Genomic DNA, 14,582 nt, shown 5'->3' on the forward strand with positions numbered 1-14,582 from the left:
TACCGCAAATAGTTTCCTTAGCCTTATCCTTCTTTAGTTCCATGGCCTCGAGTTTCCTTATGAGATTAGCCACTTTAGCATTGACATCATCATCCTCTTTCAGAAGGTATAGTCTACCCCTCTCCTATGATTAAGTGGGCCTAGAGGTGGTGCTTGATTTTGGAGAGATGTCCCATGATTGTATGATTTTTGCGAGTTTGTCAAAGTAATCCCACATCTCATTGACATTTTTATTCATGAACTCTCCATTGCACATCGTCTCGACGAATCAGCGCATGGAAGATGTCAGTCCATTGTGAAAGAAAGTTGTTATGCACCATGTTTCAAAACCATGTTGTGAGCATGAACTGAAGAGATCCTTGAACCGTTCCCAATATTAGAAGAATGTTTTATCTTTCTTTTGGGCGAAGTTCAAGATCAACTTCTTGATGGTATTCGTCTTATGATATGAAAAGAATTTTTTTTATGAACTCCTTCATCATGTCATTCCATGTGCCAATAGATCGCGGACATAGTGAGTGCAACCACATCTTTGCTTTCTCTTTCAAGGAGAAAGGAAAGAGTTTCAGCCTGACCATGTCCTCAGACATGTTAGGAAAGTATAAAGTGGTTATCACCTCGTTAAATTCTTCCAAATGTAAGTATGGACTTTCAGCTTCAAGTCCAAGGAACTTTGAAAGGAGTTGGATCACTCCAGGCTTGATTTCTATGTTTCCTGTATTCTTTGGAAAAACCATACAGGAAGGTGTGCTCACCACCGCCGGTTGTAAATAGTCTCATAAAGTTCGAGGCGGGGGTGCTTAATACACCTCATTCTCATCCTGGACTACCTCAACCTGAGGTTACGGTTACCTTCCCAATTGATTGACCGGTTGATTGGTAGCCATCACTTCATTTAACTCTTGAGGATCTCGAGTGGTATGTAATCCTGTGATGGATAGATAACCCTTCAACCAATCCTCCTTCACTTAAAAGATGTTGAGTGTTGTCACGGACCCACTTGGGCATGAAACACACTCAGCCCTCAATTTCAGATTCTAACCTAAACCTAAAAGAAAGAAGGGAAACAAAAATCTAGAAATAGAAGGAGAGAGGGAATTAGAAAGAAGTTACCAAATTAGAAGTTCCTAAATTAAGATCTTGCAAAATGAAACAAAATAAGTCAGTTTTTAAAAACAGAAATGCTAAAATTAAAAAGTTTCTATAAGGAAAAATAGAAAGATGAGTTAGTTTCTAAAAATAAATTAGGAAAGTAAACTTGTTTCTAAAAACAGAAAATAGAAAGTTTCTAAAAACAGAAAAGGAAATTTCTAAACCTAGAATTAGAAAGCTAAGTTAGTTTCTAAAATAATTCAGAAAAACCCTAATATAAAAATATAAAGAGATTACCAAATTAGAAGTTTCTATTTTAAGATCCTATAAAACAGGAAAGTTAAGTTAGTTTCTAAAACAAAAATCTAGAGAAACCCTAATCCTAAAAATAGAAAGTAAATAAATCCTAATCTTAACATATTTCTAAAACTAATCAATCTTAGAAAAGCACAGCCATTAATCCCCGGCAATGGTGCCAAAAACTTATTCACAACCCCAAGTGTAGGGTCGCGATGTAGTAATAATCTCAGCGAGACCGAGGTCGAATTCACAGGAACTAATCTTGTGTATTTATTCTAAGAGTAGTTAAAATCAAAACTAGGAGAAGATCTAACCTAAATCAGGAAAATATGGAGTAATTGTGAGATGATAAATTGAGAAACTTAAGAAATTTAAAGGTGGGAACTAGGTTTTCCAAGGATCTAATTGCAGCTATTAAGATGTTTCCTTATTCAATTCAAGGCACTCAATTGGAATTAGAGTCTTATCCTATCCAATTGGAAGATATTCAATAAGATCATATCTGAACTTCCATTGACCTAACTCTCAACGGATGAAAGTTGTGAAGATTGGAAGTGATTCCATCACCTAACCATGCCTAGGAGACAATGGTAGACAACGGGGTATACTGATCCAACAAGCAACATGGGAGAATTGTGAAGAATAGAGGGGATTCCATCACTCATCCATGCCCAAGGGACGATTGTGAAGAACAAGATTTCCTATTTTCACAAACTCCAAACAGGAAAAGAAGATACTTCAAGCTATTGCAGATCTATTGTAATTTAAGTCACAACAAACCATTAAAAACTAAAAGTATTCCTTAAATATCAAACTAAAATCAAAAGAGTTCAACAATAACAAGGATCAAACAAGAAAAACATCCCAACCATGCTACAAGCTTCACCCCTTAGCCCTAACTAAGGGATCTGGCCAACCATAGACATGATTATATTAAAACCCTAGAAGAAAGCATGAAAAACTAAGGAGAAGGGAAGAACTCTTGGGAAGTGGCTCCGCCCTTTCGATATACTTCTCCAAACCCTAGATATCCTAAAAAGTCCATAGGGAACACATATTTATAGCCTTGTCCACATAGATTCGCAAAACCGCATCAAATTTATGCACTCCGCAATAATTATGTGTAAGTCTTCGATGTCATTGAACAGCCTTTGATGTCATTGAAGAATGTATCCAATTTGTCCAGCGACAAAAATTGATTTTTCTGTAATTCTTCGATGTCATCTAACTGTGTTCGATGTCATTGAAGACCAGCTTCGATGTCATCAAAGATTGCATCCAGTTTGTCCAGTAACCAAACTCAAATTTTCTGTAATTCTTCGATGTCATCGACCAGCTTTCGATGTCATCGAAGACTGGCTTCAATGTCATCTAAGACCTTCGATGACATCTAAGCCCAAATCCAATGAATTTCTGCACTAATTTATGCACCAATTTCTGCACTTCCTTTTCCACTTGATTTTCTTGAATCTTGGGGTCTTGAAATCTTCAATCTTGGCCTCCAAAGATACATTCTTTACTTAATGATTCTTAAGCATTACATCCATGCTTTTAGCATTCTTTTCAATCTAAGCTCTAATATTCACCTTACAACACAAACATGTATAAAATATACCATTGGACATTATTGTCACGCCTCAAACCTAGAAATCGGATTCACACGAATCAAAATTGTCGAATCCGGTGCCAACAGCCTCTGTAATACCCCATTCTCGGCTCCTAGTGTCCATACGCCAGATTCCGATCCTGGGATCCTACAAGGAGGATTTTATTTTTTTTAACTCGTAATAAGCATAACCACAAGTATACCCAAATCACAAAGGCAACATCATCATCACATATCCATTAATGTAATCATTTAAATACAATGCTGAAAGGGAAATACATAAATCGAAAATCAATCTCCAGAAGACCGCTGCATGCTCCAAGCTCAACACTGCTGCAACCTAACATCACTTGCACGCATCTATCGTGCATAAGCTTATAGAAAGCTTAGAGGGTGGTGTAAGTATGTGCACAAAGTAAGTGTCAAGTATTCAATATAATGCCATCATCATACAATACTGAAATTACTGGTAATCCATAAATTGTACATTATTGGAATAAGCAGAGATACTGACAAGATCATAAATCATACGATGACAGAGTAAGCGGAAGTATAGACAAGTCCATAAGTCAATCAATATCAGGGTACGTGATATAGAACAGCTATGAAATAAGATGCAATGCAATATACAAATCCTGCTAAGTCTATCTAGGCCATATAAATGCAGAAACATAGCAACTCAAAATGTCATATGCCTGTAGATGTAATGCAATATACGATGCGAATGAAATGACCAAGTTGGAGTGTGAAGTCGGGATGATAGTACGTAGTATCTCAGGCTACGGGGTCCACCACAAGGGACTTCTATCCAAACCAGTCCCATACCTAAATTTGGATAGTCAGACTCAACGTGGTAAACCCCTGATCTCAGGTTAGTCGCGTGCCCAACTGAAATCCTTACCATAACAAAGGTACACAACAATTAGTTGCGCACCACCACCCCGAGTGGATAGTGAATGAATGAATGAGCATGCAACTCCTACTCAATAAGTCCACTTATTAGTATGGTTCCTCTTTGGGAAAATCACCGGGGTCTATTACACTCCAAACCAGATTATCGCCCCATCGCGCACAACAAGGTGAGTGGAAGAGACCTCACTATCTGCCTGCCAATATCGGGCCCGGCTCGTTGATAGCAGACCCATTCCTTGAGCTGGTCAGACTTTGCCTAGCATTGCCCCCTCCTCTCGGGCAGGTAAGGTCGTACCCCTTCCAACCAACCACGACATAGTGGGAGACGCGGCCTAACGGTATGCGGTCCTCATGCGCTCATGCATCCACTCGGTCTAGAAGTTGGAGCAACCTCTGGAACCAAGAGGGTTTAGAGACTTTCACCCAGGGATACCTATAGCAACCCATGTAGAACAAATTTTTGGTGTCCCATCTAGCCATCCATAAAATACATGTGGAGGCTACAGCCCTGATGTCGCTAGGGCGTACAGTAATCATAATGCAAGATACATGAGTTATACAATCCAGTCATGCATCAATCCTGTGAATACCGTGCGCTCATGTGAGATAACCTCCGCCTATCAGGGAGTCTCATAACAACATGCTCAATGACATATGCAATGATCAACCTCATCTCATAACAAACATGCAGATGATGTGTATGGGTATGTATCATGATACTATGTTGTCACATACTCATAATCGGTATCAATAACCGGCATCGACAATCGATCTCGACAATGTGGATATTTAACCAGCATTGCCCTCAAGGAATGACCCACATAGAGTCAAACATATAATGGGCCCACAGTCTCACATAAGGGCCTAATACACAACATGATGGGCCTTACACAAGAGCTACATATACACAATAGGTGGGCCCTACTCATGGGCCTTAAATACATGGCATGTGGGCCCAACACATGGGACTCGAATACATCAAATGGGCCATGCATCATGGGCCTAATAATACATATCACAATGGGCTTTGCCCATAGGCCACGAATACATCACAATGAGCCTCGACTACGGGTCACATATACATCATTTGGGACTCGACAATCGGCCTTGACAATTGAAATTGGCCTCGACAATCGAAATCGATCGATAGTCGGAATCGGTAACCGGCCACAATAATCGGGATTAATCGATAATCAGAATCGGCAAATCGGTCACGTCAATCGAAATCGGCAGTCGGTCATGACAATCAGAATCGATCGATAATCAAAATCGGCAAAGCGGTCATGTCAATCAGAATTGGCAATTGGTCACGACAATCGGGATCGATCGATAATCAGAATCGGTAAATCGGTCACATCAATCGAAATCGGCAATCGGTCATGTCGATCAAAATTGACAATTGGTCACGACAATCGGGATCGATCGATTATCGACAATCGGTCACAACAAATAAGAATCGGTAATCGGCCTTGATCGATAATCGATAATCGGCCGATCAAGGCCTAAGGGAAGGTCACAATGTGAACATCTAACCGTCATTGTCCAACAATGTGGACATCTAACCAACATTGCTCCTAACGAGTGACCCACATAAGGCCAAACATATAGTGGGCCCATGACCTCACATAATGGTCTCATTAATCAAGCGGGTCGCATCAGATGGGCCTAATGCACATCGCTATGAGACGCATCACATGGGCCGAAAATACATCTCAATGGTCCTCATCATATGAGCAGGAATATATCACAATGACCTCACTAAATGGGTCGGGAACACATCTCAATGGGCCACAACATATGGGCCGAGTATACATCTTAATGGGCCATGACCCATGGGCCCCATTAAATCATAAGGGGCCGCAACCCTTGAGCCTCAAATACAATAAGTGGGCCACATCAATGGGCCTCATACACATCAAGTGGGTTGCATCATAGGTGTTGCACTAATGGGCCTCGCCCATTGGCCTCGGATATATCACAGTGGGCCACATCTCATGGACCTAACAAGACAAACAGATGGCCCGCACATAGGCCAAACACATCATGATGGGCCACATATATCACAATGGGCCGCACTAATACATCAAGGTGGGCCTCAGGGATGGGCCACAAATATATCAAGGTGGGTCATAAAACATCATATTAGGCCTCGACAGAGGCCATATATATACATAATAGGTGGGCCACACAAGTGGACCGTATGGACAAAGCACGCACAACATGGTGGGCCTGTACAGTGTAGGCGGGCCCAGCACATGTAACAAGTGGGCCCTGCACCATCAAGACGGGTAGATAGTACGGATATAAAATACATACATTGGGGTGAGTCCCACCATCCAGCGGGCTAAATGGTGCGGATATACAATACATTTATCATGGCGGAATTACACATTAAAATAGGCCTTATATACAACACATTGGGCCTTGAACCATGAGCCCCAAATACATCTAATGGCCGCATCACAGGGACCTCATATATATCAAGGTGGGCCTTAACAATGGGCCATAAATATGGTAAGTGGGCCACACCACATGGGCCACATGTATATCAAATGGGCCACACTCAAATATAAGTGGTGATAATGATTTCCACTATTAAAATTCCCAAGGCCCGCTATAACATTTATTTCCCATCCAATCTAATCATAAGATCTCAAGGATTTCAATGGTAGTCGTCCAATCCTCACCGTGCACTATGGTCCACTTGATAAATAAATCTGTCTTAAGCCTTAAAATTATTTTTCAAAAATGGTTGGACGGTTTGGATGCAACACATGCATCGTGGTGGGTCCCATAGGAATGGAAAAGGATGGACGGCATAGAGGAAGTACATACCTCCTGGTGGGGCCCACACTAAGGAAAGGTGTGGATTACAGTACATACATCAGTGGGTCCCATGTGGGGCCCACCATAATGTTTACTTTCCATCTGACCCATGGATAAGGTCACTCAGACCTGGGGGTCCACCATACGGTTTATATGACATCCAAACTGTTGATAAGGTCACTCAGACCTAGGGCCCACTGTACTATTTATTTTCCACCCAAACCTAGGCCCACTGAAATGTTTATTTTCCACCCAAACCTGGGCCCAACATCATGTTTACTTTCCATCCAAACTGGGGGCCCAACATGATGATTATTTTCCATCCAAACTGTTCATAGGTTCACATGGGTCTAGGGCCCACTGTAATATTTATTTGCAATCCAATCTATTCATAAGGTCACGTGGACCAGGGGCCCACCATAATGTTTATTTTCATCAATCGGTTCATAAGGTCCCGTGGACCAAGGGGGGCCCACGGTGGTGTTTATTTTCCAGCCAACCTGTTGATAGGGTCACGAGCACCTGGGGCTCACTTGAATGTTTATTTGCATCTAATCTGGCCATAAGATCACGTGGACCAAGGGCCCACCAAAATGTCCATTTACATCCAATCCATCTAGGGGCCCACTAGAATGTTTATTGCCATCCAAACGGTTCATAAGGTCACACGGTCAAGGAGGGGGCCCACCGTAACATTTATTTTCCACCCAATCTGTTGATTGGGTCACCTGGGCAGGGAGCCCACCATGATATTTATCTACCGTCCAACCTGTTTATAAGGTCACTTGGACCTGGGGGTGGGCGTGGGGCCCACCGAAATGTGGTTCACAAATCCAGCCCACCCATTATGTGTGTCCCACCTGGCTGAGGGTCCAGACCAAGTTTCAGCCATATCCAAATTTGAAGTAGGCCCCCACCAGGAGTTTTTATATGTTTTAGGCTTATCTTCACATGATTTTAGATGTTGTGGCCCACCTGAGTTCCGTATACGGCTGATTTTTGAGTTAACCCATAATTTAAAGGGGATGTGCCAAATGCACGATGTTGATGTCTGAAACGCATCACAGTGGGGCCCACAGCTGGGGCTGTGAGGCCCAGCCTGTCTGCCCACCCATCAGGAGCAGGCACTGCCTGCATCTGCGGCAGCAGCGCTGCACCCTTCTTTCTTTTCCTTTTTTTTTTTTAAATCAAGAATTCTTCAGGAATTCCCTAGGTAGGGCCCGCATCAGGTGAATCTGACCCAGTCATTGGTCCCTGTGGCTCAACACACACCTGTCGAGTCCAATATTAGATAGTTTTTTTGGTGTACAGAAATAACAGGATGAAATTCAACGGTGTAAACACTGTTTCCTATACTAAGGCCCGCCAGGAAATCAGATCAGCCTCATTTTTTGGCTCAACGCCTAAAATGATCTGAGGAAGAGGATGGATGGCTTGGATTAAGTACATACATCAAGGTGGGGCCTGCATGAGTGGCCCACCATTTCTCTTTTCTTTTTTTTGTTAGCTCGTTAGTACACTCCCTGTCAGTACACACACTCCATGTGAGTCACGCTCGTCCAGCGTCCGGAGACGCTGGATGACATGAAGAAACACAAGACTCGTGGTGGGTCCCACACGGATGTGGCCCACATGAACATGGCCCACCTGATTTGAATCAATTTGATACTTATGTGTTTCCACCACCATAAGGTAGGGTCCACATGACTTGGACGGTTGGATAAGACATACATCAAGATGGGGTCCATCCGGGTGAGCCACACGGCCACATCATCATACAAAAATGAGAAAGAGAGAGAGAAGCACCCACTTCAAGATCTCGAACTCTTCCTTCCACCGATGCGATCTAAAGCTCCAATGGATAGACTTTAATGGTTGAGATTGAACTTGGATGGTAGAGATGGTAGGTAGGAAGGTGGGCCACACCTAGCTCTCTCATGGAGCATTGGACGTGAGTTGCTTGGGAGGAAAATGAGAGAGAGAGAGAATGGAAGAGAGAGAGATGAGAGAGGGATTGAAAGAGAGAGAGAGAGTGATGGGATGAGTGATGGGGTGTGTAAGAGATGGGATGGGAAAGTTAACTTTGGGGATGGTGTTGTGTACTTGGGGATGGGATAGGGTACTTGACTTGATGAGTTGTGTACTTTGATTGATTAATGGGATTGATTTGACATTTGGTAGAGATTCTCTCGAAGTTCACAACGCGCGGTGTTTTCCTCGAATTGAACGCAGGCCGACATCTTCTAGCCTGGGTATCGGGTCGGTGCATGAGTCACAGCGTTGGAACCGCGGTGACGGCACGGTCGCCAGGGTACAGGTTTCGGTTCGAGTTGATTTTGGCATGCAAGTCTCGGCTTAGGATCAAACGTAAATGTCAGATACGAGTCGAGGATTGCCGAATTTCGACCGGAAGGACTGCGGAAATCGACGGAACGGTACAGTCTAGGATACGGGCCTTACAATTAACATGTTCATAAAACCAAGATATAAATGGGGGATAAGATGCAATATTTGACCCTCAACATTATCTGTCTATTACATATCAACTACTTGCTCATTTAAGATATTATTTTAATATAACATAATCCTTATCTTATAAACTATTTAAGGTGGGACTCAATATATGAACAATTGAATTTCAGTTAGAAAAATATCAATGTTCAATTACGAGATCATATATGCCATTATCATGTTGGCCTAAACTTTGAGGAAGGGGAAGGAAAAGGTTAGGAAAACCCCCACAACAATGGGAGGAAATTATCCCTGGTCAAGAGGAAGAGAGTACCCCGGGCTCCACCAGTTATACTAAGCATATAAGGACCTATGGATGTTAAAACACTAACATCAAAGGCCCAAGTAAATGCACTATATTTCCATCAGTTTTGAATTGTTCATGTTGAAATTTCTCATGAACTAATACTTTAAATTGGTTGCAAGAAAAATGGTAGTAGTCTTTTATCTATCACATTATCTATGAAGTTGGCTAAGAATTTATTTCTCTTGGACTTACTATGAAACCCACTAAGACTAGTACAGTGTGGACGGCTAACTTCACTAGTTTATAAACAGATGTTATCGATCCCATATGAAAAGGCAACTGAGATCTTTCTAAAAGACTTATCATGTGCCACAATGGCAACTTCCTCGAAGTTTGGCATCGACAAGAAGATAGATGACATGTTGATGCCACTAAAAGGTAAGTTGTAATACCCGCACCTTTACCTGAACTAATCCCTTACCCTTCTAACAACTTTCGATGTACCCAATGTTTCCAACAGGACTGGAACTAAGTATCCAATGTTCCCAATGGGACTGGAACTGAGTGTAATACCTGCACCTTTACCTGAACTAACCCCATACCCTTCTAACACCTTTCGGTGTAGCCAATGTTCCCAATGGGACTGACCCCATACCCCTTTGACACCTTCCAGTGTACCCAATGTTCCCAACGAGACTGGAACTAAGTGTGAGAGTGCGTAACCTAGAGAATGAAACCTTGAGAACCCAAAATCCACGTCAATACATTTGCGTTGTTGCTACGAATCCATCAGTACTCCTCTCGTGTCAATGCGCATGCCCAATCATGAGATATCATGTGAAGAACCCAACAGTACTCATGTGCGTAAATAGTCTCTAAAACCCTTTTATTTACATCATTCAATGATGTCATAAGTAATGCCATGAATGCCTTTTCTAGAATTATTTAATTAGCTAAGGTATCCCTTAATTATGACCCAAGCTCACATTAAAGTCACTTAAATAAGCCTTATTAGCCTTTAATAAAAGCAACATTACCTTTTTCACAAACTTAGATCTTTTCTATAAATTAATGCATGAGCTAAAAGGCCTCAAGCAAAAGATCAAGGGTCCAATAGAGTATACCACATTTGGTGAGCTGGAAGCTTTCCTGGCTTATTGGCTCATCCTGGTAGTGCTCCCCAGCTTAAAATGGATCGATGCCATTAGACCCACCCTATTAGTGGTTGCTGGAGTAATGGCAGAGGGCAGAAAGTATTCCTTAGCTCCTCCAGTTCTTTACTCAATATACCGCGCCTTCGATGATGTGGCCACTCACTGCAAGAGTTCGGAGTCAGAGTGTCTTCAACCTATACACCCTAACATTACTTTGTAGAGTGGCTAGGCATATATTTTCTATGGACTTACGAAAAACCAGAGAAGGCATACGTGAATCCGGATTGTCTCCCATTCTGGCACTACCAAAGGCAGAAGATGGTTAAAAAGACCTATGATTGGGTGCTGGACAAGATTGAGAGGACAGAGTCCATAACTTTTTTCTAGTTCTCATTCTTTAACATTTCTGAAGATGGAGACACCATCGATGATGACTCACTATCTTTGAGTGAGCGTATCTTCTTCATATGTATCAAATCTAGTAGCCTCCCTTTAAGGAAGGTAGTGAAATTTGCGTCGAATCCTACTATCCTAGTAGATTCACACACCAGTTCAGCTATGACTATATGATTCTAGAGGACTGCGACATTGTCACAAGAGTAATGAGTACTTATGGCATTGGTCCTTACAATTGGGTGCAGATATGGAAACAACTTATTATCATGGGCACGAGGTCCCACTTTGTGTTGTTTGGCTATCATCACTCAATCTAAGCTTCTTACTGCTGGATGCATATGGTGGGTCCACCAATTCTTTCTGGTACACGATTGTCACTAGGTGAACTATCCAGTCGAGATCGCTCCACTATGGCTGAGGAATTACAATCCCAAGTAGGGGATTAGCTATATAATGGAGAAGGATCACGCCCCTGCCCGTAGTCAAGTGTGTTTGGAAATTTCTTTAGAGGAGCCCATCCGTCAAGTAAAGTTGGCCAATACTTTGGATGGTTGGATTGCGTATGATATTCCTTTAGAGGAACTGAGGAGACCAGGAGAGAAACCTGTCGGGGCCACGACACCAACTCCACAAGAAGAGGGTAATGACTTAACGCCACAGGCGCCAACAACCGTGCTTCATACTCCCACTAAAGAGACTACAAAGGGCACCAAAGGTAGGCCCATGTCTCCCATTGTATCTCTCACGACGAGGTCTGCAAAGCAAAGTTTTTCATCTCCTATGACCCATTTGCAAACGCGAACCTACTCCCCAATATGCAATGTGCCAACAAGGCATCTCCCCTTACCCCCATAGAAGTAAGGTGTTGAGGGTTAAATATTGCATCTTGTCCCCCATTTATATCTCAGTTTTATGAATATGATACTACTTAATGTCTTATTTTACTCATGTTTGTGTTGTATAGTGAATTTAAGAGCTTGGATTGGAAAAGGTGCTAAAAGCATGGATTTGACGCTCAAAGATCACCAAGTATGAATTTAAGAGCTTGGATTGGAAAAGGAGACAAAGATTGAAGATTTCATAGTCCCAAGATTTAAGAAAACCAAGTGGAGAAGGAAAGAAGTCAAAAGAACAAGTCCAAAATTCATATTGACCGTGTCATCAATCACCATTCAATGACATCGAAGACACATTTGATGACATCAAACAACGTTTGATGATATCGAATTTATAAAGGAAAATCGAGTTGGTCGCTGGACAAATTAAAGAGATTTTTCGATAACTCGAGGACTTGTTCGATGACTCGAGGACCTGCTCGATAACATCAAAGGCCTCTTCAATGACATCAAATTTATTGAAGAAATTAAAATAACTCGCTAAACTATTTTGGACACATTATCGATTCGTCGAACAACGCTCGATGACATCAAAGACACCTTCGATGACATTGAAGGTAGGTTCGATGACATAGAAGATTACTCAGTTCGAACGAAGTTATGCAGCTTGGAAAAAACACGTATAAAAGGCACCTTCGATGACATTGAAGGCAGTTCAATGTCATCAGTGCAGAATTACATGGAGTGCGTAAATTTGAGGCAGTTTTTGAATTTTTCCAAGGAGGTGCGAAAGGAGGTGTTGCAAAACTATAAATAGGAGTCCCCAGGGCATCCTTGTGCATCTATCTAGGGTTTGAAGGAGTGAAGCACAAGGGTGGAGAGCTGTCGCCAAGCATTTTTCTTCTTTCTTCCTTAGTTTTTCATGCTTTCTTCTAGGGTTTTAGATCCAATCATGTCTATGGTTAGCTAAACCTCTTAGCAAGGGCTAAGAGGTGAAGCTTGTAGCATGATGGGATATTTCTATTGCTTTGATTCATGTTTATATTCAATTCTCTTTGATTCTAGTTTGATATTTAAGGAATACTTTCAGTTTTTAATGGTTTATTATGACTCAAATTACAGTAGATCTGCAATAGCTTTGAGTATCTTCTTTTTATGTATTGAGATTGTGAAGTTAGTAAATCCCGCTATTCACCATCATCCCTTGGGAACGGTTAGATGATGAAATCCCTTCTAATCTTCATAATTCTCCTATGTTTGATTGTGGAATTGGTATATTATGTTATTTGTCATTGTCTCCTGGGCATGGCTAAGTGATGGAATCACTTCTAGTTCTCACAACTCTCATCCATTGAGAATTATGTCAAAAGAAGTTCAGATTTAGTTTTATTGAGATATCTTCCAATTGGATAGGATAGGACTCCAATTCCAATTGTGTTACTTGAACCAAGTAATAGATCTCCCTGATTGCTACAAGTGGATCCTTGGAAACCCTAGTTCCCACCTTTAAATTCTTAAGTTTCTAATTAAATCTCTCACAATTACTCCTTTTAATTTCCAATTTAGATTCACATCTTCTTCTAGTTCTACTTCTAGTTGCTTTCAAAATACACATGAGATTAGTTCCTATGCATTCGAACTCGGTCTCACCGAGATTATTACTGCATCTGGACCCTACACTTGGGGTTGTGAATAAGGTTTTGGTGCCGTTGTTGGGGATTAACGGTTGCATTTTTCTGAGATTAACTAGTTTTGGAATTAGTTTAAGATTAGGAATTTTCAACTTTATATTTTTAGGTTAGAGTTTTTCTTAATTATTTTAGAAACTAACTTAGCTTTCTATTTCTAGGTTTAGAAACTTTCCTTTTCTATTTGTAGAAACTAATTTACTTTCTAATTCTATGATAGAAACTTTCCTAATTTGTTTTTAGAAACTTTCGTTTTTCATTTTTAGAAACTATGTTACTTTCTTATTTATTTTTTTAAAAACCAATTAACTTTCCTTTTTCTTTTGCTAGATCCCACTATAAAAACTTCTAATTTGGTAACTTTTTTCTAATTCTCTCTCTTTCTATTTCTAGATTTCTATTTCCCTCTTTCTTTTAGGTTTATGTTAGATTCTGAAATTGAGGGCTAAGAGTTTTTCATGCCCAAGTAGGTCCGTGCCAACACCGACATCTCTTGAGTGAAGGAGGATTGGTGATGGGTCATCTATCCATCATAGGATTAGACACCACTCGAGATCCACAGAGTTAATTGAAGTTATGGTTGCCAATCAACCTCCAAATTCACCTCAACCTAGGGTTGAGGAAATCAAGGATGAGAATGAGGTGCATCAAGCACCACCGCCTCATACTTTATAAGATTATTTATAACCGGCGGCGGTGAGCACACCTTCATGCATGGTCTTTCCAGAAAACACAAGACATATGGATATCAGGCTAGGGGTGATCCAACTCCTAAAATTCCATGGACTTGAATATGAAAATCCATATTTACACATGAAGGAGTTTGATGAGATCATAGCCACGTTATATTTTCCAAACGTATCTGAGGACACGATCAGGATGAAACTCTTTCCCTTCTCCTTGAAAGAGAAAGCTAAGACGTGGCTACAATTACTATGTCCACGATCTATTAGCAGATTGAATGACATGACAAAGGAGTTCATTAAGAAAAAATTCTCATTTCATAAAATGAAC

The 14,582-nt window shown here is 41.1% G+C and overlaps 1 non-coding gene across 1 annotated transcript; it reads left to right on the forward strand.

Annotated features, from left to right (window-relative positions):
- Positions 1–326: 326 nt before the first annotated feature.
- LOC131254584 (small nucleolar RNA R71) lies at positions 327–433 on the forward strand. The gene has a single exon (XR_009175704.1). It is a non-coding gene; the product is annotated as a small nucleolar RNA R71 (small nucleolar RNA).
- The last annotated feature ends 14,149 nt before the right edge of the window (positions 434–14,582 follow it).

The sequence above is a fragment of the Magnolia sinica genome, chromosome 8 (genome assembly GCF_029962835.1).
Source record: "Magnolia sinica isolate HGM2019 chromosome 8, MsV1, whole genome shotgun sequence".
Taxonomy (NCBI): domain Eukaryota; kingdom Viridiplantae; phylum Streptophyta; class Magnoliopsida; order Magnoliales; family Magnoliaceae; genus Magnolia; species Magnolia sinica.